The sequence below is a fragment of the Pieris brassicae genome, chromosome 11 (genome assembly GCF_905147105.1).
Source record: "Pieris brassicae chromosome 11, ilPieBrab1.1, whole genome shotgun sequence".
In the NCBI taxonomy this organism is placed as follows: domain Eukaryota; kingdom Metazoa; phylum Arthropoda; class Insecta; order Lepidoptera; family Pieridae; genus Pieris; species Pieris brassicae.
In genome coordinates, this window is record NC_059675.1 from 4,034,983 (window position 1) to 4,050,189 (window position 15,207).

Sequence of the window (15,207 nt, forward strand, 5' to 3'; positions counted from 1 at the left end):
CTCAGGTCAATAGTCAAAGATTATAGAAATAAGTAAATTACTTAATAAATGATGTTCATACTATTTAACACAAAAACTTACCAAATAAATGGTGGTGCTGTAGAAGTTTTAAATTCGTAAAATCGTACTCGTTATCGCAAACTGCTGGTTATTCAGCTAGTCCAGAGAAATTCCCGAACACTTTTCTCCTCACTGACGCACTGTCACTTTTCAACCCGTGCACAGCCGGCTTTTTCTGTCACGCCACGTTTGTGCGGTGTTTAGCACGGAGTGGCGTGGTAGCTAGTCGATGGTTCGGTGTGGACTGAGAGCTCCGCGTTCGCTTGCACGATCTCACCACTCAACAAACACGTCTCGGATAGATAGCGTAATTGCAACCCTCGAACCCAAAATTTTTAAAATTCCTGCAATTAGAATGTAGCATGACGAATGCATTCCTAAATTATCACCGAAAAGACTATTTACAGTTATAACTGGAGCGCAACTCGCGAAATATGAAAGTAGCTGTAATCTGGTTTAAGCAAACCAGATTTTCGCCCCTGATTGTACATGTGGCCCTTGGTACAATACCTATTTATATGTACTGGAAACTGGTATGGAACCACATCATTGCTATTTGTTGTATAACTTTTTGTCCATTTTTTGTACGATACATGTAGCGTGACTGATAACCTATTATTTTATAATGAGTAAAATTAGCCAGTTATAAATATTTGTAATGATACCCCATTTTGTGTACCGAATTTTTGACTGAATTATAAAATGCTAGGAATATAATGTCGCTATATGGAATTAAGTGTGTTATATTATAGCGCTGATGTTAGTGATAACTTTTCTAAGCGAAAACTCGTGTGTCAATGCGAAATATGAATAGACCATAGATTGCAAATTTAGCAACAAAATGTTTATTATAATTTTTTGCAATCTTGACATATACATAATTTTGAATAAATAAATTTGAACGAACTTTTGTATTTTTAAAATTTTTATATTAATTTATACGTATGTTAATTTTTACCATCACTAACATTATTTTATGTCATTGTTAATGATTATAACGGAATTATAAATAATTACATAAGTAAATAGAGTAATATAATATTTAATTTCTATACTTCGTAATAAACTGATTGGCTTTTAGTAATCAAACTTGTCAATTTAACTGATAATTTTAATGTGATTAGATAGTTACTGGACAATAGATACCAAAATAGTAACCGTACCATATTATTAATCTGGGATTAATGTTTAGATACTTAGTAGAACAATAAGACTATTTTTCTAGTTCCCATTGTATTACTACTTCCATTATTTTATTACAATCTGTAAGACAATCGTTCTAAATTCATTAAAAATACAATAAGGTTATTAATAATTTACATTTCGAATCAATACTATTCAGGTCAAATTATTATGATGAGTCGCACGACAAATCGGAATCACTTTTAATGTTTCTACAAACGAAAAGATTTAATAATGTGCTCTTTCTATATCATTCACACTTGTAACACGTATCCTGATGTGAAAACCTGTCATATCTTTGGTTTTACTCCTATATGCTGCGTATGTACACAAATGTATTAGATTTTGTTATGCATAAGTTAGCGAGTCGTTTATGAATATCAGTTCTCACCCATAGATCCAAAGACCCACGTCGCACAGAACACTAAAGAATTATCAATGATAACTGACAACAACAGATGCAAAACACACTTAAAGGAATTTAGCCCCACTGGATTAGTGATACCGCTTCATATAAAAGTTTTATTATTAGTAACATTTACTTCTTTTGAAGTTATCGCTCTAATTTTAAACAGACTAAAATTTCGGCAGACTAAAGCGGAATTTGGCATGAAGCTTAAACTTGTAGAAAGCCTTAAAATATACAATACATGTGAACTGTGAACATATTGCATATCTTATAAAAGCCACCTCGAAGTACCGGCAATCGCAAATATACGAAAATGTTTAATCTCAAGGTCGCGAAGAATTTTATCAGATTTTTATCATATGACGACTTTCATTCAACGATAATTTTCTTACGTAATTTACAATTAGAGCAGTGTTGGCCTAGCGGCTTCAGCCTGCGAATCTCATCCCTGAGGTCGTAAGTTCGATCCCCGTCTGTGAACCAAACATTCTACGTGCAGTTAACATTCGCTCGAATGGTGAAGGAAAACATTGTGAGGAAAGCGGCTCGTCTTAGACCGAAAAAGTCGACGGCGTGCGAAACCAGAAAAAAAATGATAAAGGCACAGAAATTTGTCCGCCCCATGTCCCAATGGAACTAGCTGTCACCGGTTAAACGTTTTATGATATAATTTGTTACAGTAGTACACGGGTAACACATATTTTTTCTCAACAAACACAATCTCACACCAAAAAATTATTTCTCAATAAGTTATCTACGAAGACATAACTAGAGAAGTTTAAATGTAAAACTTTAAACCTCCGGCCACTCAGGGCAAGGCTATAACCTCGATATGGAGCGCTTGTATACGAACTGACATATATCAATAGTTTTTAAATGTATTGTTATTGCTATCTGTGGTTAACACACAATGAGTATGATGCGAGGGGGTCGATTGACGACGAAATATTTGTTGTCTATGGTAAACATTTTGAACACTGTCGAAATGCAAAAAAAACTAATACAATGTAATCTATCATTATATTAAAACAAATTGTTAGTAACATTAGAAAATTACAGTAGAAGTAACCTCTGCTAATTATTATTTACTTCAACTCTAATCATTGAAATTATACACCTTGTAATCATTTTAATCATGATGACGGATGATTGTCTGTCAAACATATAATATCATGTAACCAAAAATATCACTATTATTTAAGAGTAAATATAAACTATACAAAATGTAGCAAAAACAATATGTAGAAAATAGTACCTCGTAATAACTGAAGTTACTGAAATGCATAATCTATTCCTTATACTATAATCTATAGTATATAATCCTAGTTTTGAGGAAGTCTTTCCTAAAACCTAGCATTTTCTGAGGTAAAAATTCATAAAAACTAAATATGGTTTATTTTTATTTGAGAATCTGGGCTACAAATATTGTATTGTAATGTATAGTTAATGAATGAGCTAAATATCGAACTTCCTAATGCGCCAGAGCATTACTTTTATCAGCTATTTAAAAAGATATATTTTAATGTAATAACCATATACATTATGTATATGGTTATTAAATCTAAAGCAACTACTAAATAAATAGAAAATAAGTTCAAATATGTTGTTTGTGTTATATACCTTACATCTATAGTCAGATAAAAAAGTTATTACTCTACTCGAACAATACAAATGTTATCACAACCCTGGTAACAGTAACAAAGACAACAGAGTGTCGTTGCACGATAACATAATTGTTACATTTGCACGATAATGAAAGTATATGGAAACTATTGTAACTCGAGTATAGACCATAGAGCGACCTACTTACAGCTAATCGCCTTTAGTGTCGTCTTACATAAATGGAAGAAGCTAAGGAACTGTGTAATAACGCATCAGGATGACAGGATACAAAATTATACAGTTATGAAACGTTGGAAACAAATAAGCATGCAATGTAAATAATCTATAAAATTCTCGTATATCTTTTAACAAAATAGAGTACGAGCAGTGTTGGCCAGTGGCTTCAGCGTGCGACTCTCATCCCTGAGGTCGTAGGTTCTATCCCCGGCTGTGCACCAATGGATTTTCTGTCTGTGTACGGTTGCTCGTACGTTGAACGAAAACATCCTAAGGAATCCAGCTTGCCTTAGACCCATAAAGTCGTATATCAGGCACACCGATTTGTCTATTAGATTCACAACTGATCATGAACTAGATACAGAAATCTGAGACACAGACCTAATTCTGAATACAATATAGAGGCTTTGTCAAAAACAAAATTTGCAAGCATTTTATGTTTTTGTTTAACTTTGTGCCACTATATACATTTTATTAAAGGAACCGAAAATAGAACAAATATGATACGATGATGATTTCATATAGAAAGTGCACTGCAAACATCCGATCCACTTTTACTAAGATTTAAATGATTTTAATTACTATACTAAGAACGTTTCAGCACATTCAATAACATCGTTGGTACTTGAAAAGATATGCTGTACAAGTATATTCACCTCAAAAACGGACGTATAAAATTAGGAAACGTATAATTCACAATGCCATGCTTGGTACAATCAAGAAAATTTGACGATGACCTTCGTGTAAGCTGTCAGGTGACGTCAATACACATAACAATATATTACATAACTATACAACATCCCATTTTCCCACCACTTAAATTATTTTAATTACTAGAATCATTGATAATTAAAAATAATAATAAACCTTTTTAGGTATAGGCCTCAGATTTTTGTATTTGTTTCATTTGTCAATCTAACAGTAAGTGATCAGCTTCCTGTACCTGACACATACCGTTTAGAGTCTAAGGCAAGCCGGTCAGAATGTTGTCCTTCACCGTTCGAGCAAACGTTAAATGGGTAAAAGATAAAAGATAAATAGATAAAAAGTCAGTTGGTGTACAGCTGGGATCGAACCTACGACCTCAGTGCCAACCATGTGCTAGTTAGAATCATTAAAGGATTAATGATGTTTGTTTATTGGAATGATGTGCGAAGCAATTTACTAATTATTTCTATTTAATGAAATTATTGTCCCCGCAGTTTCACAAATTGCTAAAGTGTAATAAATCTTCGTTCTCCCCCAGCTGTTGTGTAAAGCCATAAACATTCTATTAATTCGTTTCATCACGCGTAATTAAATCCAATAGGACGACCCTGTGTCTTAACATTAATAATCAACGATAGCTTAAAAGTTTATTTATTTGAATACTACAAAAGACCTACAGCTCTTGTAATTATTAGCAGTATTGTAAAGCTGAAATTCTCACTATTATTTACTAATAATATTATTTTACTTATAATATCTGTATTATAATTATAATATTTAATTAATATTGTACAATGAAATAACAGTTATTGTTCAAGCAATTGAAATGTTCATTTCTAATCATTTTATATTTTAAAACATTTACCTGTGTTGTTTAGTTCGATCCCCATAACTATAATTATACGAAGCGTCGTCTCATAAGGCAACAACAACCTACTGATTTCACACGTCAGTAGACAGCAAGGCGGTGATATTAATTAGCGAAAGAATTCGATTTATTCAATTAAAAACCTGTCTTGAACGAAACGGTATTCTGAAGCACTTCTGTGCCCATGTTCGTGATGCCTGCACATTGTTTGGTTTCACCGGTAATAAGCGTTAGAAAGCCGCGGAGATGTGTTAACCATTTAGTGAATGCTATCGCAGAAAATGAAAGTTAATGTTAAATAATTGGTCGTTTAGTGACAGACACACCCTTTATTGTGCCCTAGCGCTTACGCACCTTGAACACTGTTTTTTGTTGCAAATTCAATGCTCCATATATAGCCAGAAAATCGCTGCGGATTCCGGCCAAACTAATTTTAAAGAAGGACAAATTTAAATTGTAGTGTCTTTCACTGATTATAATTGTTTAATGCTGGGTAATAAAACCAAATAATTAATGACGATAATAAAGTTTAATCCATATCCCACTGAAGGTAATGGAACTCCTTTTTTAATTATCTTTGTTTATAGTTTAATTAAAAATGAAAAGAATTCAAGTCGATTTTTCAGCCCTAACTTCAAGAGCCCGTTACTGCTTAGTTGTTTTAACAGTCGCTGTTTCTGGTTACAAGAATGGTCACTATTTACTGGTAAGATAACAAATGATGTGAATGGGAATAGGTGAATGGGCGATGCTTCAATAAATATATGTAGAACCTCCATAACTCAGCCTGCATACGAAAGAAACTATATCAAGTATCAATTGAGAAATTTGCAATGAACGCGAAGCAGGATGTATAACTAATTTATTTCATTTTGGAGCACCCCGCATTCACTTAAAAATTTAAACATTTCATTGAATGATGATTATAGCCGTTAGTCCACAGAAACCTTAAAAATAATCGTTAAGCTTTTACTTAAGATTAAAAACGAAAACTGTATCGTATATAAGAATTAATGAATAAAATGTTTCCTGGTGAACGAATTAAGATCAGTATTGGCCTTGTGGCTTTCTTTCTATTCGCAACATCTTGAAGAAACTAGCATGCGTCTAGGCGTCATGATCAGGTTGATCATCTATTTGTCTATGAAAAATGACCAAGAAAACTCACGCAAACCAAGACCCATGTAGGGTTATGTTTGTATATATTTGAAATGAATTTCCGTTTTAGCGCCATTGGATTATTATTATTATCTGTACGATATTAAGATCGGAACTCTGCGAAAGTAAGTAGTTAGCTAAAACTTTCTGTATAAGAACAATGCGATAAAAGTCCAGCAACTGACCTGGAAGAAACAAATCAATTGACAGAGTTGGGTCGCTCCGCAAAAGTACGACGTAAGTTTTTTGAGGCCGGAAAATATATTTTTATAGATTACAAATCACAAGCTGAATACAAAATCATATTGTCTTTACTAGGTAAATTTGTCGACACGGCACGGAAGACGGATACCTTAAAACAATAAAATAAATTAATCAATGGCACTACAACTTTTTTAGGTCTGGGCCCAGATTTCTGTATGTTTCATGATCATTTATAAATCGAATAGGCAAGTAGGTGATCAGCCTTCAGTACCTGACGCACTCCGTCGTCTTTTTGGGTCTAAGGCAAGCCGGTTTCCACACGCTATTTTCCTTCTCCGTTCGAGCTAATGTTAAATGCGCACATAGAAAGAAATCCATTGGTGCACAGCCGGGGATCGAACCGAAGCTAGGCCAACACTGCTCTTCACCTTAAAACAGCCCTAATTTTTTAAGCCCTAAGCAATTAAAAAAAACTGATAATGTTACATGCATGATGTAGGTAATATGGTATCAATTCCCAGCGAATTACACGAGGTAAGGTAAGGTTAGTTTTTATTATTATTACTTTTTAATTCTAAGTCGCGTTTGTGGTTAGGGTTAAAACCAAATTTTATACCTATATTCATAAATTTCACAAATCACGAAGTTTTAATAATTTGCTGTGAGGTTAAATGGCATGCGCATATTATTGCATGGTACATCATTGCCGAGCGATGAAGGATTATAGATAAAAAATGGCATATGTTTAAGGTACAGCTGTGATTCGACAAATATACCTTTACTATACTTGAGATATATACAAAGTCAGGTCTAGAATAAGAATTAAATAAACACTGATCTAATTCTTTAGCGATTCCGTAAATGGAGTCTCTTTGAGGTCGATTACTGCTAGACCTCGCTTCATTGTATTCTTTGGTTGGAATATAAGTCAAGATGCTTTTACAGCCTAAGCTTAGAACTTGTCGTAAACTTTAGTGTGCATAATGGACTTAAGTACAACACGTATCATGCAGATTTACATGAGACTGGTATAGTGTTTCAATGTGTTTGTGTATATCATACATTTCTTGGTGCTTATATGAACGCCGCTCCGGCTTGCATAAGCGTTCATGCCTGTACATATATATTACTCGGAACGTCAGTTGAGGTAACCTTGACAAAAAATAATAATAATTGGATTTCCATGCGCCCCAATAATACGTTAAACAGGATATGATAATCAATAATACGGGACAAAAAAGAGACTTTCATTCATTGTTGTTGTTTACATGAAGCGAAAACACTTTTAACCTTACAATCGTAAAACGACATTGAACCGGAACTAATGATACCAATGTAATACAATTACAAATATTAAACTCACTTATGTTTATTACTGACTGACTTCACCGTACAATAAAAAAAAAAACAGTTTAAGGACTGCTTATGAACACATCTTACGCATAGTTGGAAATGATTCTGAGACCTAATATGTAGTTGCACATTTGCACTCACTCATTCACTCATATGCGCTCACACACTCACTAATACAATCACGCGTGTTACGCGTAACGTTAAGCTTTTTGTTAAAAATAAATGGGAGAAGATGTTATAAATAGTGTAAAAAATAAATATGAATTAACTATTAAGTTTGATAGGGAAGAGCTGGAAACCCTGACACAGGTATTTATTACTTAAAAGGGTTCGAAAATCTTACACAATATAATGTATTGTAGTGTGTATTATTATTGACAATAGACACATTATTTTATTAACATTGACAATCCTATTTCCCGTCTCATTCCTTATTTATCAGAATTATTTAATCATGTCCCCCGTGGATTTTTAAGCTGCTGTATGAGCTGATGATTCAATTGATTTTCTCATACTTCACCAAAGGTTGGGCAAAGTTAATGTGTACCTTGACCCTGGCTTTGAATAAGGATGTCCTGGTGCAACATCACTTTGCTTATGGACACAAAATATACCGGGGTGGTTGCTATCAATCTTCATACGTGAACCGAAAAGGCGTGCCTCCCGTCTTCGCGCATAATCGGTACGGTCAACAGGGGCCGTCTATTGAATATAGAAGATTGTTATACAAACCTTTTAAACGAAGTCTTGTAATTGGAATAACACTAGGTATGTATCTATTTAAATGTATTAAGATAGGCTTACATAAGCAAGTACTCTCCATATGGCCCCGAATACAGCGATTCTCAAAAAGGCCGGCAACGCATTCGCAAACCCACTGCCGTTGAATGTCCATGAGCGACGGTATGACTTAAAAACAGGATCCATCCGCCCGCTTGCCACCTGTTTTTATATATATGTGCTATTTTCGATTATAATTTATTATTTTTTTATAAAGTCTTATCGAATTGCGGTTATTGCGCAGATAATGAAATGAGTGCGCAGTGATGGACTTAATTAATGGATGTCAATTAAGACCATATACCGTAAACATGAGAAAAGTTTTTGTAATTAAAATCTGATGAGAGGTTTTTGGGGCGATGACTACTTAACTTAAGTGAACATTAAAAATCTGCACTCACTGAGTAATAACTCAACTAACTAATATCCATGTTATGTACATATAGGTCATCATATGTTCCTGTGTAACATTTCTATTTAGAGCCAAAAGTCCCAATAGCGATAGCGATCGCGTTCCCAAGGTTCCGTTAAGGTTTGCGCGACTGAAAATTATTATTTTTTTACTGTAAACCACAGCATAGACATATGAAAAAAAATGTATTTGGTTACCGAATGCCAGAGTTGCCAAAAATTTAACAAAAATAAAATATTTACGAATTTTTCTAAAATGTAAATGATTATATATACTTCTACAAAACTCATTATAGATTACTCATTTTTATTATATACGTTTATATATAGTTATGTTTTATTTGGATTTTTTTTCTGTCGCTCCCTTAGCCCGCATAACAGCAATCTTCGCATTTAAGCTGTTGACGGTGACGCTGCGACCTTGTGCGAAGTCAGGACACAATTAGTTGTCCCGATCCTTGAGTGCATCCTTACAATATAGACCACCGCTAGAAATAGACGTATTGAACTCATTGTTTGGGTTTCTGCTACATAGGGACAAATACCTCTAACAGTATATCAAGTTCTTAGATACAAAGCAAAATGTATACACTATAAACTTATGATTGAGAATACTTCATGTTAAATAACAACGCATAACGTTATATAGTAGCTTTTTGTAAAATTTAGTAGAAATATTGCGGCCAGTTGCCAGTCTAGATGCTTGGCGTGCGACTATCACCCCTAAGGTCGTAGGTCCAACAAATAACACTGTTGATTTACAGGTTTAAAAACCGTCGACGGCGTGTGTCTGGCACAGAAGGATCATTTACTTGACTATTAGAATAAGAACAAATGGTCACCCATGGCCCAGTCCGTATATGTTGAATCACCAGAGAAATTTTTTACTGACGCGTAAATATTACATTCAATAAGAAAAATCGAGTGAAACAATTTCCAAGTCCTTAATTACACAAATGACAAATATATTATATAAATACTGACTGACTAGCTGACTCGGCAAACGTCGTTTTGCTTTGTGTATTATTTATAGGAAACATTTTTTTAGTTCAATAAAAATAATTATCTACTATAATAAAAAATAGGGTTTGATCGTAGAAGGGTGACAATGAAGGGTTGTATATATTTTTGTATGTTGTATTATAAAAAACAAAAAAAAATGGGGTGGACACCACTTATCATTTAGGGGCTTGAAATATAGATAGTAGCCGATTCTCAGACTTACTGAATATGCATTAAGAAATTCATAAGAATCGGTCGAGCCGTTTCGGAGGAGTATGGGAACGAACATTGTGACACGAAAATTTTATATATATATATAGATTAGTCCATTTCATAAAGATATGAAATGGAAGATATATATTACATTCGATTACAATGTATTAGAAATCATTTCTAAATCACGTAACAAGTTCCAAGTGCGCGGCAGCTGATAAATGATTCCAAGCCGACTTACCGCTATCATTATTCTTCGGTTAGAAATTTGCATAACAACGCCCCCATCACAAACGAGCATAAACAGCATATTTAGTGTCTTCAGGCTATAAGAAATTGCTTGGTTAAACTGCGATTACTATAATCTCAAAACCAAGTATGGCCAGCTATGTATCCTCAGTAACGGTCAGCAAATTAGATATTGACCTAGAGAAATATTAGCGAGTCAGGTCAGTCACATGGCTATAATTGTATAAAAAATAAGACGCTTAAAGAAATCTTGTTAAGAGTTGAATGCTATAATGATTGGTTCGATGTAGCGTGAGTGATTAGCCTCAAACTTTTTAACTGTGGCTTAAATAGAGTCGGTGAGAGCAAAGAAATTGACAGACATAATATGGTCTTGCTTTCATATTTGGAAAGGAATTATGTGCAAAAGAGGTAGAAAATCTAACAGGGACATTAATAGATTACCGATTTAAAGATACCGATCCAATCGTTTTTCTATACAAGTTCGATGTAGTTCTCTTAATTTCTGTAATACTGATGTCGCTACCTTTGATTTACGCGGAAGAAAAAACTCATTCTTGGGATCTAGATCGCTCTCAGTTGTTATTGAAAGTTACGAAGAGTACCAAGGTCATATCCGATCGGCAAGTAAAAAAGATCATTTACTGACTTATTAACTAAAAAATCTACTGTAAGTTAATTTACTGAGAGTTCACTGAAAGTATGTTTTAATGGGACAGAACGCAAATGAGCAGTTGGGCAGATCACTCGTGTTAAGTGCTTACCGCCGCCCAAGGAAAGTAGGTTTGCGTTGCCGGCCTGTCAGTGGTATGAAAGCCACAAAGATTTTAAAATAAAATTGACAGATCTACAACGTATATTTTTTACAATTTCTATAGTCGTCCACGGTGATTCCTGCTAAGTTAAAATAATAAACTTAGCAGGAGTACCTAAATTTTATTATTACATTTTGTATCAGATCGTCTCTCTGTCATCATAAAAAGATCAATGATATAATAGAGCTTGTTAGCTAATGACTATTTTTAGCGGTAGATGTAAGGTTTCTTGTTATATCAGAATAAAATTAGATTATGTTATTTATATTTTTAGGGAAATGCCTGCCTTACATTTACAGGACATAGGACCTGTCACGTAACTTTAAAGTTTTCAAACTGATGACTCCTAGTTTATTCTTTCAACGGTAAACCACCTAATATAATTAGTATGAATCCATATAGTTTTACATTACGAAATGAATCAACATTTTAATTGAATTTCAATGTAATCGGATGTCAATGTCCTGCATAATATTATATTGGCACCTGTCCCGTATTTCTGTAACTTCAATTAATATTTCTCAATACTTACGTAAGAAAGTACTCCAGGGCTTAAAGTATTCAACAAAAATTAAGAACGGTTTCAATAACAGTGAAGATAATTTAAGTATCTGTTCTCGACGTTCAGTTATATAAAATAAATTCGTCTGAGAAAGTGGGCTATTCGACTAGACTGCTGCTAGACACTATTGCGTACTGTTATAACTCTATCAATTACGGTGCTTTGAAAATGTTCAACTTTCATCTCTCCTCTTGTTTGCTTCAGCTCTCTCAACTTCAATCAATGTCAGTTATGTATTATAAAATGTATTTATTGTTTTAAGCACACGCAATTTTTTCTTTTGTAATAACCGCTGGGTTAGCCTACTTATTGTAGTGTAATTTGTTCTATCATTACAAAATAACATTATAAGCAGTTCAATCAACTTATCTATATCAAAATACGGTTATTTTCAATTGTGTTCATTCTAATCTTAAAGTTTTAATAATGCCTCTCATGATTATACTGATGAAATCAAATTATTTATTTGTATTTAAAACGTCTCCATTTTTCATTTGCTTTATGTTTGCACAGGTCACAAAAAGTGATTTTTATTAAATTTAATGGTTGTTAAAATGATCATTAAAATTCCGTTACCATTATGTAAATAATATGTGAAATAAATGAAATTATATACTGTGGCTTATACGGTTAGTATATATATATTATTCCACAAACGAGGAGTTTATTGGCTTTTATGAGTGGTCTGGCAGGCAGCTTACGACGCGAGACATGAGTTAAGCCTTCTGAAGTTTGCCGGATGGGAGATATTTCTTAATTTATATGTTTAATATTATCCGATTACAGTACATAAAAGATACAGATTTGCCTTCGTTAGAACAATAGTTTCTTAACATATTTTTAAATCATTCAATACAAAAACAGCGTTTGCATTGTCTATTACAGAGGATGCCTTTTTTGCTAAAATACAAAAGTGAACATGATATATTCTGATGGCGAAAGTAGTATTTAGATATTATGCAAATATTATCTAGGTTACTTCATATTGTCGAGTGTGCATACACAATGTATGTAGGACAGATATCGTACGATTGTCTCTAGATTTGAGGTCGTAAAGAGTTGATAATTTCTTGTAAATTTCGAACAGTCCTCCACGTATTCATTCTTCTTTCATATTCGAAATGCATTTTTTTCCTTTTTCTGTTTGAAAACATTTACACGATTGATCGATCAATATCCATTTACAAATGTGTAAATTTAGATTGATTACGAACATATTGAAGTGTCAAAATAAACCTAATATTAAAAATGAAAATAAAAGAAACGTACGGATTTTGTAAAAGCATGTAAAGTTGTCGAGTAAGGCCTGATTGTTTCTTGTACAAGATGGGTTGGGATCACATTTTGTCCTGTCATCACCGAACCAAATTTGTTAAAATATATTCTCTATTGACTGCTTTGATTGATTTTCTACTATAAACTATACTGAACTATAAACAGACTCATGTTTGTGTATGTTTCATAATATTATTTTTAAGAATTCGTGCCTGACATACGTCTTCGATTTAAGTCTAAGACATGGCTTTTTTTTCTTATGTTGATAGCGCTTTATAATTTATGGGTGGGTGCGGTTCAAAGGTTTATGAATGCTTAACACTAAACTAACACTCTCCACTATACGTCTATTCCTACAGATTTGCTTTCAATACTCGTGATTCCTCTGAGTATCCAGACTTATTTTAGAGCGTACTAAACTTTCAATTGTCAATTGTCAATCTTTCCTGGGTCAACAATGATTTCATGTTGTCAAATCCAATGCGTCTTTGAATTCTAAAACTCCATAAAATATTTGTAATAGATATTGTATTCTTACATGGAAGAAAGAGAGATAAAATTTGATTGCCTCTTTGTTGTAAGGGTTAATATTGAAGTGACAAATTACACTTTGTTCCTCAGCGCCATAGGTGGTCCTATTAACAGCAATCTGACGCTATATATTATCGCGATAATACCTCTTTGTATTACTAAAACGAATTCGGGTACTGTCGTATAAGATTCGATATGTAACTTAGACCACCAAATAGTGATCCTTTGCCAAGGTAATAAAAATGTTAGCGATTGTTACTTTCCTGGCATTTTAAACGAGCTCAGTATGATAAAATATAAGTTGCTTCACTGTAAATGCCATAATAACAAATAATAATATAGGTATTTTTAGGTGCATCCTTTCGAAAACACAAACACATTTTGGGATATGACCAGACTTGCGCACATAATACCTAAAATCGCATATATACGTAGCAATGTTTATGTCAAAAATTTGAGCATCGCTCTGTGGTCTTGAGAAGTAAAGTACGGACACATCTTTCAAACATAATTTTTTTGTAAACTTCATCAAATTTGTTCGAAAATCGAATGCATGCTGTTTGGTTTTTTGATTGAAACTGAGATTATTTTATTGAATGGTTTTTAAAATCGCATTTAAATAGTTACGTGAATTCGTTATGAAGGTTATCAGAAGTTTGTATATACTCTATTCCAATGTGTAGTTTTAACGCATTTTTAACGCCTCTTAAATTAACTATAAAACTATTGGATAGGCAGACATTCAAAACACTTTCAGACGACGAAATGTCTAATGTCAATTCTCTTTTAGTTGAATAGCAAATTCGTGTCTTACAAGAAACATCAGTTTCGTGATCATGTTGTTTCATACCAAGGTTCACGCAACCTTTCTCTTAAGTTTTTGGGCGCCTCCGATTCAAAATGTCAGGTTTCTGAAGTCAAGTCTTTTGTTATATCTGGTATTAAATCACTGTAAAGTATGTACGATGGCTTATCATCAACAATACCTAAATGCGTCAATATAGCTTAAATCTACATATTTGCCATAGGATGTAAAAATTTACTTATCAAAAAATAACATCAAAATGACGTATTCAAATTTTCATTTCCTTGAAAACAATTTGAAGAATGAATCCAGGGACTTTAGAACTACGCTAAAGTTTTAGAATTATATGAACAAATATTTCATTAATAAAGGTCTTAATGATTAAGACAAAAATACTGGCTGACAACGTTTATAGCACAACTTACGGCATATGCTATTTCTATGACAGAGATAAGGTATTGATGTATTCTCGCGAATGGACCATCGAGATAGAGCAATATTGCGCCCGGTAGGTGGTCCTGTTTTACACCTAGTAATATATTCAGTTCGTGCTTTCCCGTTACGATACAATACACTTCTACGAATGATCCCAGTCAATTTCTTTGTAAATACATTTTATTACATGCAATTGACGCTAAAAAGAGGTCAGTTTATCTATTCTGATTCAGTTTTTAGGAAATTAAATCAAGTTCCAATAACTTTTATTTTCCTTAACTGTGGAGTAAATATTATTTTAATTACAATTTTCCTGTTAGTATAAACCTACCGAGTGTTAAATGCGCA

At 33.3% G+C, this 15,207-nt stretch overlaps 1 protein-coding gene across 1 annotated transcript in view; it reads right to left on the minus strand.

Annotated features, from left to right (window-relative positions):
* The window catches only part of LOC123715875 (protein windpipe), a 35,219-nt gene extending 34,901 nt beyond the window's left edge, over nucleotides 1–318 (minus strand). The window contains exon 1 of the mRNA XM_045671211.1: nucleotides 82–318. The gene's annotated coding sequence lies outside the window, so the exon portion shown is untranslated. The remainder of the gene's footprint in view (nucleotides 1–81) is intronic.
* Between the last annotated feature and the right edge of the window lie 14,889 nt (nucleotides 319–15,207).